Source organism: Schistocerca serialis, chromosome 7, assembly GCF_023864345.2.
Source record: "Schistocerca serialis cubense isolate TAMUIC-IGC-003099 chromosome 7, iqSchSeri2.2, whole genome shotgun sequence".
Taxonomy (NCBI): Eukaryota; Metazoa; Arthropoda; class Insecta; order Orthoptera; family Acrididae; genus Schistocerca; species Schistocerca serialis.
The window spans coordinates 473,699,112-473,711,143 of NC_064644.1; the positions used below are offsets into that span (position 1 = coordinate 473,699,112).

General features: G+C 42.5%; 1 pseudogene; it reads left to right on the forward strand.

Annotated features, from left to right (window-relative positions):
• Positions 1-1,007: 1,007 nt before the first annotated feature.
• On the forward strand, positions 1,008-1,125 carry LOC126413382 (5S ribosomal RNA; annotated as a pseudogene).
• The last annotated feature ends 10,907 nt before the right edge of the window (positions 1,126-12,032 follow it).

Below are 12,032 nucleotides of genomic sequence, written 5' to 3' on the forward strand. Positions count from 1 at the left end.
CATCAATGCTAACTTCTCACGTCTAACATCCATCACTGCTGGCCGTTCACCTCCAACTGCCCAACAGTACTTCCATCACTGCTGGCGATTAACTTGCAACTGCCCAACAGTGCTGGCGATTATCTTCAAACAACGAGTCCGACCAGCCACAGAGTCTCTTACAAAGAAAGCACAGTCAGAGATCCAATGCAAAGCGCTACACAGCGCTGCCAACACAGAAGCAGCCCACTTACATAACAAATACTACGTTCCACATCTAAGAGAACTATCACTTCCGTTTCTGTGAGCGATCACAATGCGTGACAGGTGAGGTGGGCAAAGCTTTAGTAATTGACCCGTGCTTGCGTCGAAGTGACTTGTTTGGTACATGAAAACCAACCATCTAGTGTTTGCTAGGTTTTGTGCTTGAGCGACCTTTCACAACATTTACTACAGCCACCGGGTTGCACTGTTCCGTGGGTGGCTGTGCCGTCATAACATTAATGACTCGAAATGGGTTTAGTAGCCTGTTGCTTGGGAATTTGCGGTCCACGCGGCGGTTTCATGGACACTGACTGAACACGACCTGTCGTGTTGCAAAAATAACAAATACCGTCGCGACTTGGGCGCTGAGCACGCTTATGGGGACTAAAGCCGACACAGAATAGCACTGTTTGTCTCTGTACGTGGCGTCACATGTTGTGTCATGCGGGCTGGGCGGGCACGGAACTGTTTACGTTCTACAGCACTACTAACACTGCCGCTATGCAACTCGTTAATATTTTACAGTTACATTTCACATTTAGGTAATTCATGTGTCCTGTGCCCCAATTGACTGTAGCATTGTATGGTTCAAATGGCTCTCAACACCATGGGTCTTAACTTCTGAGGTCATCAGTCCCCTAGAACTCAGAACTACTTAAACCTAACCAACCTAAGGGCATTACACACATCCCTGCCCGAGGCAGGATTCGAACCTGCGACTGTAGCGGTCGCGCTGGTTCAGACTGTAGCATTGTATCTAAAGAGCTAACGGCTTTGCCGCAATGGTAACACCGGTTCCCATCAGATCACCGAAGTTAAGCGCTGTTGGGCTGGGATAGCACTTGGATGGGTGACCATCCAGTCTGCCGAGCGCTGTTGGCAAACTGAGGAGCTACTTGATTGAGAAGTAGCGGCCCCGGTCTCGTAAACTGACATACGGCCGGGAGAGCGGTGTGCTGACCACATGCTCCTCCATATGCATCCAGTGACGCCTGCCGGTGGGGATGACACGGCGGCCGGTCGGTGCCGTTTGGCCTTTCAGGGCCTGTTCGGACGGAGTTTAGTTTATTGTATCTAAGGAATGATCAGATTGTTTCAAAATAGCAGCACGAATTCTATCGTCACAAACACTGTATATTGAATTATAGCATCACTGTACGACTGTCCACAACGACACACAAATTTGCGATGCCTGGTTAAACCTCGTAATTCAGTGATCCACTGTTTCTGAGGTTGACCAGCTGCCCGCTGAAGGCGGAAAAACTTGAACCTTACAACAGCCACGAGAGTTTGTTCATCAGAGTAAGTCGTTAACTTGCTAACTAAAGTCTCAAACTCTAGTTGTTCTGATTGTTCGTCAGGAAACCATTTCACAACGAGCCCTGTAAACTTAGTATTCCTACCAGTCCTCGTACTGTTTGTTGAAGCTGTGGAGTGGTGGAATGCCTGATGGAGGCTCCGGCTGAAGCTGCTTGTAGATTCTGCTGTTGTTGTGTTACCTACGTCACGGCTTGCAGCAGCTGCTCGATTTGCTCGCTCTGTAACTACATAACATTCGTTAGAGAACAGCCTTGTGACGTAGAAGCCATGCCTGTAAGGAATGTGAATGTGGATTAGACGCAGCACACAAAATAACATACTCGTCTCAGTAATAGTGTCTGTCCTGCGTCAAAAGTCCATACACTAATATACTACACATATAAAAAGAAATAGCAAGAAATAAATAACAAGTAACAAAGGTGGGTGGAGAGGCAAAAACAAAATGAATCCCGAACTTGCGCAGATCCTATCCCATCCTTGTCGCCAGCTTTTGTACGAAGGTCACTCCAAAAGAAATGCACACTATTTTTTTTTTTAAAAATCCATCTTTTATTCTACGTGTTTGAAAGTTTTACATTGTGTAAATACATCCTTTAGGAACAATATTTTCATTTCTCCACATAATTTCCATCCCTCTCAATTGCCTTACGCCACCTTGCAACCAGCGCCTGTATACCCCCACGGAGACACTGTTTGGCCGCGTGCACAAGGGAGTCATCATCTTCAAACCTTGTTCCACGAAGAGAGTCTTTCAGTTTCCCAAAGAGATGATAGTCACACGGAGCCAGGTCAGGACTGTAAGGTGGGTGTTTCAAAGTTGTCCATCCAAGTTTTGTGATCGCTTCCATGGTTTTTTGACTGACAAGTGGCCGTGCGTTGTCATGCAACAGCAAAACATCCTGCTTTTGCCGATGTGGTCGAACACGACTCAGTCGAACTTGAAGTTTCTTCAGTGTCGTCACATATGCATCAGAATTTGTGGTGGTTCCACTTGGCGTGATCTCCACAAGCAAGAGTCCTTCGGAATCGAAAAACACCGTAGTCATAAGTTTTCGAGCAGAAGGTGTGGTTTTGAATTTTTTTTTTCTTGCGTGAATTTGCATGATGCCACTCCATAGATTGCCTCTTCATCTCTGGTGAAAAATGATGGAGCCATGATTCATCACCTGTTACAATTCTTGCAAGAAATTCATCTCCACCATTCTCATACTGTTCCAAAAGTTCTCTGCATACCGTTTTTCTTGTTTCTTTGTGAGCCACTGTCAACATCCTGGGAACCCACCTGGCACAAACCTTTTTTAACTCCAACTCTTTCAGTGTTCTGCAAACACTTCCTTCCCCTATCCCAGCGTAGTGTGACAGTTCGTTGACTGTGATGCTTCAGTCAGCGGTCACCAATTCGTTAACTCTCTGCACATTGTGTGGAGTGTGTGCAGTACGAGGCCTGCCGCTGTGAGGACAATCCTCAATATTGCCGTGCCCGTTTTCATCACGTAACCTGCTTGCCCACTGACTAACTGTACTGCGATCGACAGCAGCATCTCCATACACCTTTTTCAACCTCTTGTGGATGTTTCCCACTGTCTCGTTTTCACAGCACAGGAATTCTATGACAGTACGTTGCTTCTGACGAACGTCAAGTGTAGTAGCCATCTTGAAGACGTGCTGTGACGGCGCCACTCACGGGAACAGGTTGAACTAAGTTTGAAAACAAGCGGGAAGGATGTATCTACACACTATAAAACTTTCACACATGCAGAATGAAACCTGTAATTTTACAAAAATAGTGTGCATTTTTTTTGGAGTGACCCTCGTATCATACATTTGATACAACCACAGAAGCAGATTTACTCGTCGACAATCTCAGATATTTACAGCGTGCTGAGGAAAACATTATGAGAAGAAAACATTGACACACTGAGACTGATTAGTGAGAAGAATACATACATTTATTGACGAATACTCAACTTTGTAAAAATGGGCTCAGGCAGCAGATCCTGAATTCAACTACTATTCCAGAATCTACGGCTGGAAAGTAAACAGTTCTTGTCCCACTAGAATATTCACTGGAGACGGGCTGGTATGGACTCGCTAGAAGCAGACGATGTAACGCGATGTACTCAAGAAGCAGGCAGTATTCTCGGTAATCAAGCTGAGTTGGAACTACCCGCTCTGCTGTGGCGCTGGCGCATATCACTTCTCTGGCAGCGCCACTGATGCGACTTCTTGGTGCGGCAAATCTCTGGACTGCACACCGTCTCTGGAATGGGTTATCGACCTATCGACACCTGTGATGCTGCCTGATGGTGCGCACTGTGCTTATGGCGCCACAGATACTTATGGTGGCAAGTAAAACAGCTGACAATGTCGTGATGTTTTGATTTAAATGTCTTGAAAGCTGCCAGATAAGTCGAAAATTTAGTTCCCTTCTTTTCCGTTACTATCTCTACCCAGTACATACCTTTTTCGTGCTATTATAGGAGCATTTTTCATTCTTGTATATATATACGAAACTCGCAGACAAATGTCGAAAAATATAGTCTCCTGTCTCTGTCTCTCCTCATACACAAGCACGCACGCACAAAACAAAAGATGAACTCTTCTCCCAAGGCGAACTCATCCCCCGGTATCAAAGCGAAATACGAGAAATGGCGAGATGACAGAGAAACTTCACAATATAAAAAGGTGAAAATATTTAGTGTTACTGAAAGTTCTGTGTGCAAAAATCTACCACTTATGTGTAGAAGATCGTAAAGATTGACGTAAGTAACAGAAAACCAATGAGTAACGATGTTAATTTAACACCGCTGCTGTGAATGGCACCTGTTCATGACTCTAGCAAACAAAATTGTAAGAAAAGTCATACTGTTATTGTGACCACTGGAGATAATTTAAAATAAAGCGAAACGCGTTTGGTCTTAATAAAACTTTCATTACAGTCGCAAAAGACTGTACGAACCTATATAACTTGTGTAACTACGACTGCAGGAAACAGAGGTCATTAAACAAAGAGAATGATATGCAATTACAGGCCAATCGAAAAAGGTTATCACAAAAATAGTTTCAGCTGTATCGTAAAAAAGCACTTCATTTGTAGTATGGAGCACGATAAACAGTACGAATTAAAATAAAATATTAATCGCAAAGAAAACTAAATATAATAATTCCTTCGTAACAGAAGACAATATTTTGTTTCTCACAGACAGCATACAATTTCTCTCGACACCAGCGAAAATATGAGCACAAATAGCACTATAAGGAAATGCTATTAAAAATGTGCACCAAGGAGTGACTTTACAGCAGCCATTACCATGATTTCACTGGGCAAAGCCGACGGTTAGTATCGCAAAGTCCTTTTGACCCCAACTGTGTTATATGATGGCACTGGATTTTTCAAAAAAGGTAACGTTTTAGCATCTCTATTAGTGGCAATGTATTGAATAATGTAGGTATTAACTAACAATGTGACTAACATTCGCGAGTAGGTTACCTTAATTGAGACAGTATCTCGTACTGTGGTCTTGAGATTTTCAGCTTGAGTTACTTGTTAGACCCGATTTGTTCAGTGTAGATTGATTATAAAATTACAGTGGCATTCGTAATATAAAATGTTCACTGTGCTCGAACAAGCTAATCAGGCCGCTATTCAAATTATATATTTGTCAACAATCAACGGAACATCCATTATTATCCAGACAGTTGCATGCCTTAACATAAACGTTTTATTTCTTCCTGTTCCAAAATTACGTTATGAGCATATGGGTACTAATGAGCAGAGTAATTATGCACAGATTCTTGCGTTCTGCTGCACAAGAATGCGTACGGAAAATCACGACATAATTCTTTCCCTTTCAGTTCATTCATTGAAATGATAATTTCTGTGTCTTTATCTGTTTTACATTCTGTTTGTATTTTGCGTACATTTGTGTATGTGTCTATTTTAGAGGAGCTGAGTACAATTACGCTCCCATGTAAGGTAATATTATGTGTTGCCACGACTCACACTATCACCCACCATGCTGTATGTAGGACCTGTCAGATTCGTTTGGAACAGAACAATACGTCACAAGCGAATATTTCACTCCTTCTCCGTCTCTACGAGTATGTTCACTGAAATTAAAAGCCCAAGACTTCCACTGCACATAGATCCAGATATGGAATGGAAGAAGAATACGCAAGTGTATGGCCTTTCTCTTGCAGTATGTGTGTGTGTGTGTGTGTGTGTGTGTGTGTGTGTGTGTATCACTTTGCGTAAGAGCCTTTGTATTGTTTTTACAAAAAATTAATAATAGTTAAATCTACTGTCTCTCGTCGTCATCGGTGATACTGCATAACAATTATACCTTTTGTCTTTTTACTCGTAGTTGCACGGCATGCACTTCAGCGAAACTACATAGACAGTGCATATAATTCCTTACGATTTCTTGCAGTGCACTGTAATAGGAAGCAGTATGCTCAGTACGTTCTCTCACTTCCATCCCAAAATGCACTACTGGCCATTAAAATTGCTACACCACGAAGATGACGTGCTACAGACGCGAAATTTAACCGATAGGAAAAAGATGCTGTAACAGGCAAATGATTAACTTTTCAGAGCATTCACATAAGGTTGACGCCGGTGGCGTCACCTACAATGTGCTGACATGAGGAAAGTTTCCAACCGATTTCTCATACACAAACAGCAGTTGACCGACGTTGCCTGGCGTAACGTTGTTGTGATGCCTCGTGTAAGGAGGAGAAGTGCATACCATCACGTTTCGGACTTTGACAAAGGTCGGATTGTAGCCTATCGCGATTGCGGTTTATCGTATCGCGACATTGCTTCTCGCGTTGGTCGAGATCCAATGACTGTTAGCACAATCTGGAATCGGTAGATTCAGGAGGGTAATACGGCACGCCGTGCTGGATCCCAACGGGCTCGTATCACTAGCAGTCGAGATGACAGATCCGCATGGCTGTAACGGATCGTGCAGTCACGTTTCGATCCCTGAGTAAACAGATGGGGACGTATGCAAGACAACAACCATCTGCACGAACAGTTCGACGACGTTTGCAGCAGTATGGACTATTAGCTCGGAGACCATGGCTGCGGTTACCCTTGAAGCTGCATCACAGACAGCAGCGCCTACGATGGTGTACTCAACGACGAACCTGGGTGCACGAATGGCAAAACGTCATTTTTCCGGATGAACCCAGGTTCTGTTTACAGCATCATGATGGTCGCAAACGTGTTTGGCGACATCTCGGTGAACGCACATTGGAAGCGTGTATTCGTCATCGCCATACTGGCGTATCACCCGGCGTGAGGGTATGGAGTGTCATTGGTTACACGTCTCGGTCACCTCTTGTTGGCATTGACGGCACTTTGAACAGTGGACGTTACAATTCAGATGTGTTACGACCCGTGGCTCTACCCTTCATTCGATTCCTGCGAAACCCTACATTTCAGCAGGATAATGCACGACCGCATTTCTGGATACAGAAAATGTTCGACTGCTGCCCTGGCCAGCACATTCTCCAGATCTCTTACCAACTGAAAATGTCAGGTCAATGGTGGCCGAGTAACTGGCTCGTCTCAATACGCCAGTCACTACTCTTGATGAACTGTGGTATCGTGTTGAAGCTGCATGGGCAGCTGTACCTGTACACGCCATCCAAGCTCTTTTTGACTCAATACCCAGGCGTATCAAGACCGTTATTACGGCCAGAGGTGGTTGTTCTGGGTACTGATTTCTCAGGATCTATGCACCCAAATTGCGTGACAATGTAATCACATGTCAGTTCTAGTATAATATATTTGTCCAAATGAATACCCGTTTATCATCTGCATTTCTTCTTGGTGTAGCAATTTTAATGGCCTGTAGTGTAGTTGATTTACGGTGACAGTGAGTCCCGTGGTGGAAGTGCTTTGTTTCATTTTGTCTTTTTTTAGGGCGCAAAAATAACGAGGGTCAACGCGCTCTTGTCAGAACCGCAGAGCACGAAGACGAAAAAGGAGTTGAAACCAACCACACGTTAAGCTCAACCGACGGAAAGAAAGACAGCTAAGTACTGGGACTTGGAGAAAGATCCATAAACAAGCCATAGAGACAACGGAGGACCTGAACTAAAGATTAGATATCCTTCGGATAAAAATTGAAACGTGATCGACATCCGATAACTCAGACAGCAAACCTATATGAGGAAGTATGTGGTTAAAAAAAGGACATTCCGTGAGAAAATAGCAAACTGTCAAAGGTTGAGGACAATGAGCACAAAGTGGTGGGGGGCCACAATGTAACAAATGATGATGACTGAAAGGACAACGCCCAGCACGCAACCTAGATACAATGATCTCCTCGGGGCGAGAGGGCCGATACGAGGTCGGTCAAATCGCTGGGTGAGGCTTAATAACCTGGAGCTTGTTCCCATGAAGGGAAGGCCAGTCGTTAAGCCAAAGGGACACCACCTGCTGACACACGGCATCACAGAGATTATTGGAGGGAATATATTAGAAGAACTAGCGTCCCGAAGTACGAGGACTGCAGCCTTGGCAGCAGCGTCAGCAGCCTCGTTTCCCGTCAAACCGACGTGACTCTGAAGAGCATTGAGAAGATCGGAGCAAATGACACAAACGAAAAACCTGTGTCGCCGATGTACTGTGTGGCCTGATACAGGGCGAAGAGCTGTGTTGTAAATACTGACCAGTGTTCTGGAAGCCGATACCGAAAAACGTCTAAGAAATCCATATTCCGTTTTAGTTAGCACAAGGGTTTACACCAGGCATAGTAATGTTACGTTAATTCTGCATCTGACGGAACACGCCTGCTACTGTCAGACCGCGCGGCCGCTTCGGTCGCAGGTTCGAATCCTGACTCGGGCACGGATGTGTGTGATGTCATTAGGTTAGTTAGGTTTACGTAGTTCTACGTTCTGGGGGACTGATGACCTAAGATGTTAAGTCCCATAGTGCTCAGAGCCATTTGAACCAGTTTTGCTACTGTCAACAGCAGGGAAAGTCTTGGATGCGGACAAAAATAAAAAAAAAGGAGAAATTATGTTGTGTGATTTTAGGCCTCGCCGGCTTATGATGATTTTGGAAAAATGGAAGGCGTCTTCCAAATGGTCATTTCAGAACCACAAATTCTCAGTTTCTTGTGGAACGTAATTATGATACCTCTTTAGTGTGTAAGTACTGCTTTGCTTAGCCGCAGAGGATTTACTGAAAATTTTCAAACAGTATTTTCCACTTCTCATTTATTGAAGGACAATTCAATTTTCCAGCCTGGCTGTTACAGAATAACTGTTTTAAAAAAATTACCAATTTATGCACTGCTGTACGTTGGATAGATTGAGACGCAACACAAAAAAAAAAAAAAAAAAAAAAAACAAAGCGGACTCTTTGTCAAGGTCTGGGGTCTGTAACTTTATCAGCGACGGTTGGTAGAAATTTTATGTAGATCAGATGGAACGCACCGTGAAATGCAGTGATTGGAAACAGTGGGACGAATAGAAATGAAGCTTCCAAAAAAAAGTACTAGACTGTCATGTTGGAAAAGAAAAGGGACTACCATTCAAAGATTTGTTTATCTAGGTTGGTAGAAAACCCGTCTAACTGAGAAATTATCAGCTTAGTAGTTGACGCGACTGTCAGTTGATAATTTTTTCGCTCTATGACAAACATCGAATCTGATACTGAATCGACTTACTTTGAACTTTATCCGTAAGTACCATTCTAAAGTGTGTTGCTTTAATTTAAGTAAATGGCAATCAATTCTGCAATTTAGTTTCATTAACCAAAAGTTAAGTTTTAAAGTATACTCCAATTTGCTACGTTTTTCGGCTAACAGGAAATTTAGGGTCATTTTTTCGGAATTTGTGAGGTGAATAGAAACAGTAATCGTCAGTGGTAGTTAGGAAGAAGATCAAGAGTTTGATAGAAATGGAGAACTATTTGGCACTCTTCTAACCCAGGAAATATGCTGTGAACTATTTGGCACTCTTCTAACCCAGGAAATATGCTGTGATTTAAGTATAAAAAGTAAGTAGTTATGTAGAATGTATACATGTAAAATTTGTGATTTAGAAGTTTGTTTTTACGAAAAAACAAAGTCGATTTCTAACAGATGAGAAGTTATTTGGGTTAGATAGAGCAGCAATCAGTCGTAGAATTTAGTTGCTTTAATATGACATTTATAGTTACAACGCAGATCAGATTTCGACGTGTGTCAGGTCATTATCAATGCAGTGCGGAATTGTAGCAGTTGTTCGTGCTCAAGTGAATGCTTACACAGTTCAACAATGGAGGGCAACCTGGAGAAGTTATTTATTAGCAAAGGAGACGCTGTTCGAAAGCTCTTTGTTATTTCTAGGGGTATGACTGGTAGATTTCAAACAAGATGTCAGTGATTTAACTATCACAAACAAACCAACTTCATCACTTCAATGTTAAATAAAGTAATTAGAGATATAACAATTTTTATTTCGAAAACAGAATAAAAGACCACGATTTGCACAATGTTTTTAATTTTTGTATGGAATAAATTTTTTTGAACCAGATAAATTTTTTTCTTATTCTCCTACTTGAGAAACAGATTTCTATGTCTCGCTATTCACCGCAAAGGCTGATAAATAGAAAGAATATTAAGATTAACACTGCTGTTTCTATTCACTCTCTGTGTGAGATGGATAGAAAGACCAAATCATTTTTTTTCTTGTTATAAATGCTTGAGTTAGGTCCCAAATATAATTATAAGTTTAAAATTAGGTACAATACCTGTAATGCCATATAATTTTGATTTTCGTAATTCTTTTCAAAATAGTCGATTTTTTTCAAAGGTGAAAATTGTTTCTATCCACGCCATTTTACGATAATTTCATCACCATATTTCGACAACACACTTGGTTGGCTGAGAGCAATTCTTCCAAAGTGGCAGCACATTTGAAAGAGACTGCCTATACTATTCCAGGGCCACGATAGCACTAGAAATTGTATGTACAGGGTAGTTAAAGTGCAGCTACTCACGGAGATCCATTGTGGCTTTAATTATCGTCTCGCAGCGAAACTTTGTGGGATTGCTAATGCGTTAATGAGGAAAATCTAGAAAAAAAAGTTTCAGTTTTGGCCTTCAGGTGCAAATCTGCCACTGTACACAGTTTGTATGATGCTTTGACATCCACGCTGTCATGTGACAGGCCATAACGTGAGTGAACAGTATGGTTATCGAGAAGAGGGACTGTGCGCTGTTAGGGAAACTGTTTTATGCGAAGGGCAGCAATTTCAGTACTGCACTGACAAGGGAACCTCCCCATCGCACCCCCCTCAGATTTAGTTATAAGTTGGCACAGGGATAGGCGTTGAAAAACTGAACACAGATCAATCGAGAAAACAATAGGAAGTTGTGTGGAACTATGAAAAAATAAGCAAAATATACAAACTGAGTAATCCATCCGCAAGATAGGCAATATCAAGGACAATGTGAACTACGGAGCGCCGTGGTACCGTGGTTAGAGTGAGGAGCTGTCGAACGTGAGGTCGTTGGTTCGAGTCTTCCCTCGAGTGAAAATTTTACTTTCTTTACTTTCGCAAAGTTACGATCTGTCCGTTCATTCATTGACGTCTCTGTTCACTGTAATAAGTTTAGTGTCTGTGTTTTGCGACCGCACCGCAAAACCGTGCGATTAGTAGACGAAAGGACGTGCCTCTCCAATAGGAACCGAAAACATTTGATCGCAAGGTCATAGGTCAACCAATTCCTCCACAGGAAAACACGTCTGATATATTCTATACTACACTGGTGACGGCATGTGCGTCACATGACAGGAATATGTTGTCGACCCATTTAACTTGCACACTTGGCGAATGGGTAAAAAGATTCTTCTACCTTGCCTGATTTAGATTTTCTTGTGGATGTGATAATCACTCCCAAAAAAGTGATGAAAACATAAGAGTTTGTCACATAAACTGCAACAAATGAATGCAACAGTTTCACAGTCGCACAGTTTTCCCTGTGCTCTGTCAAAACATATGTTTTTTACGTTTTCAAATATTTCCGTGTGTAGACCGTCAAATCCTACATATGTCCAAGCAAATCTGAACATGTCCTGGAATTTTGGAGAGCGAAGTTGATTATGTGTGAGTGCCTGAACTTTGATAATTGTCTGAAAATGAAAAATTGAACTTCTCACTCGAGAGAAAATTTGAACCAAGGACCTCTCGTTCCGCAGCTGCTCACGCTAACCACGGGACCACGGCGCTCGTAAGCTCACGCATTCCTTGACGTTGCCTACCTTGCGTATGGACTACTCAGTTTGTATATTTTGCTTATTTTTTTCATAGTTGCACACAACTTCCTCCTGTTTTCTCGATTGATTTGTGTTCAGTTTTTCAAGGCCTATGCCTGTGCCAACTTATAACTAAATCCGAGGGGGGTGCGATGGGGAGGTTCCCTTGTGAGAGAAAAATGCCAACTGAGAGGTATAAGGAGAGG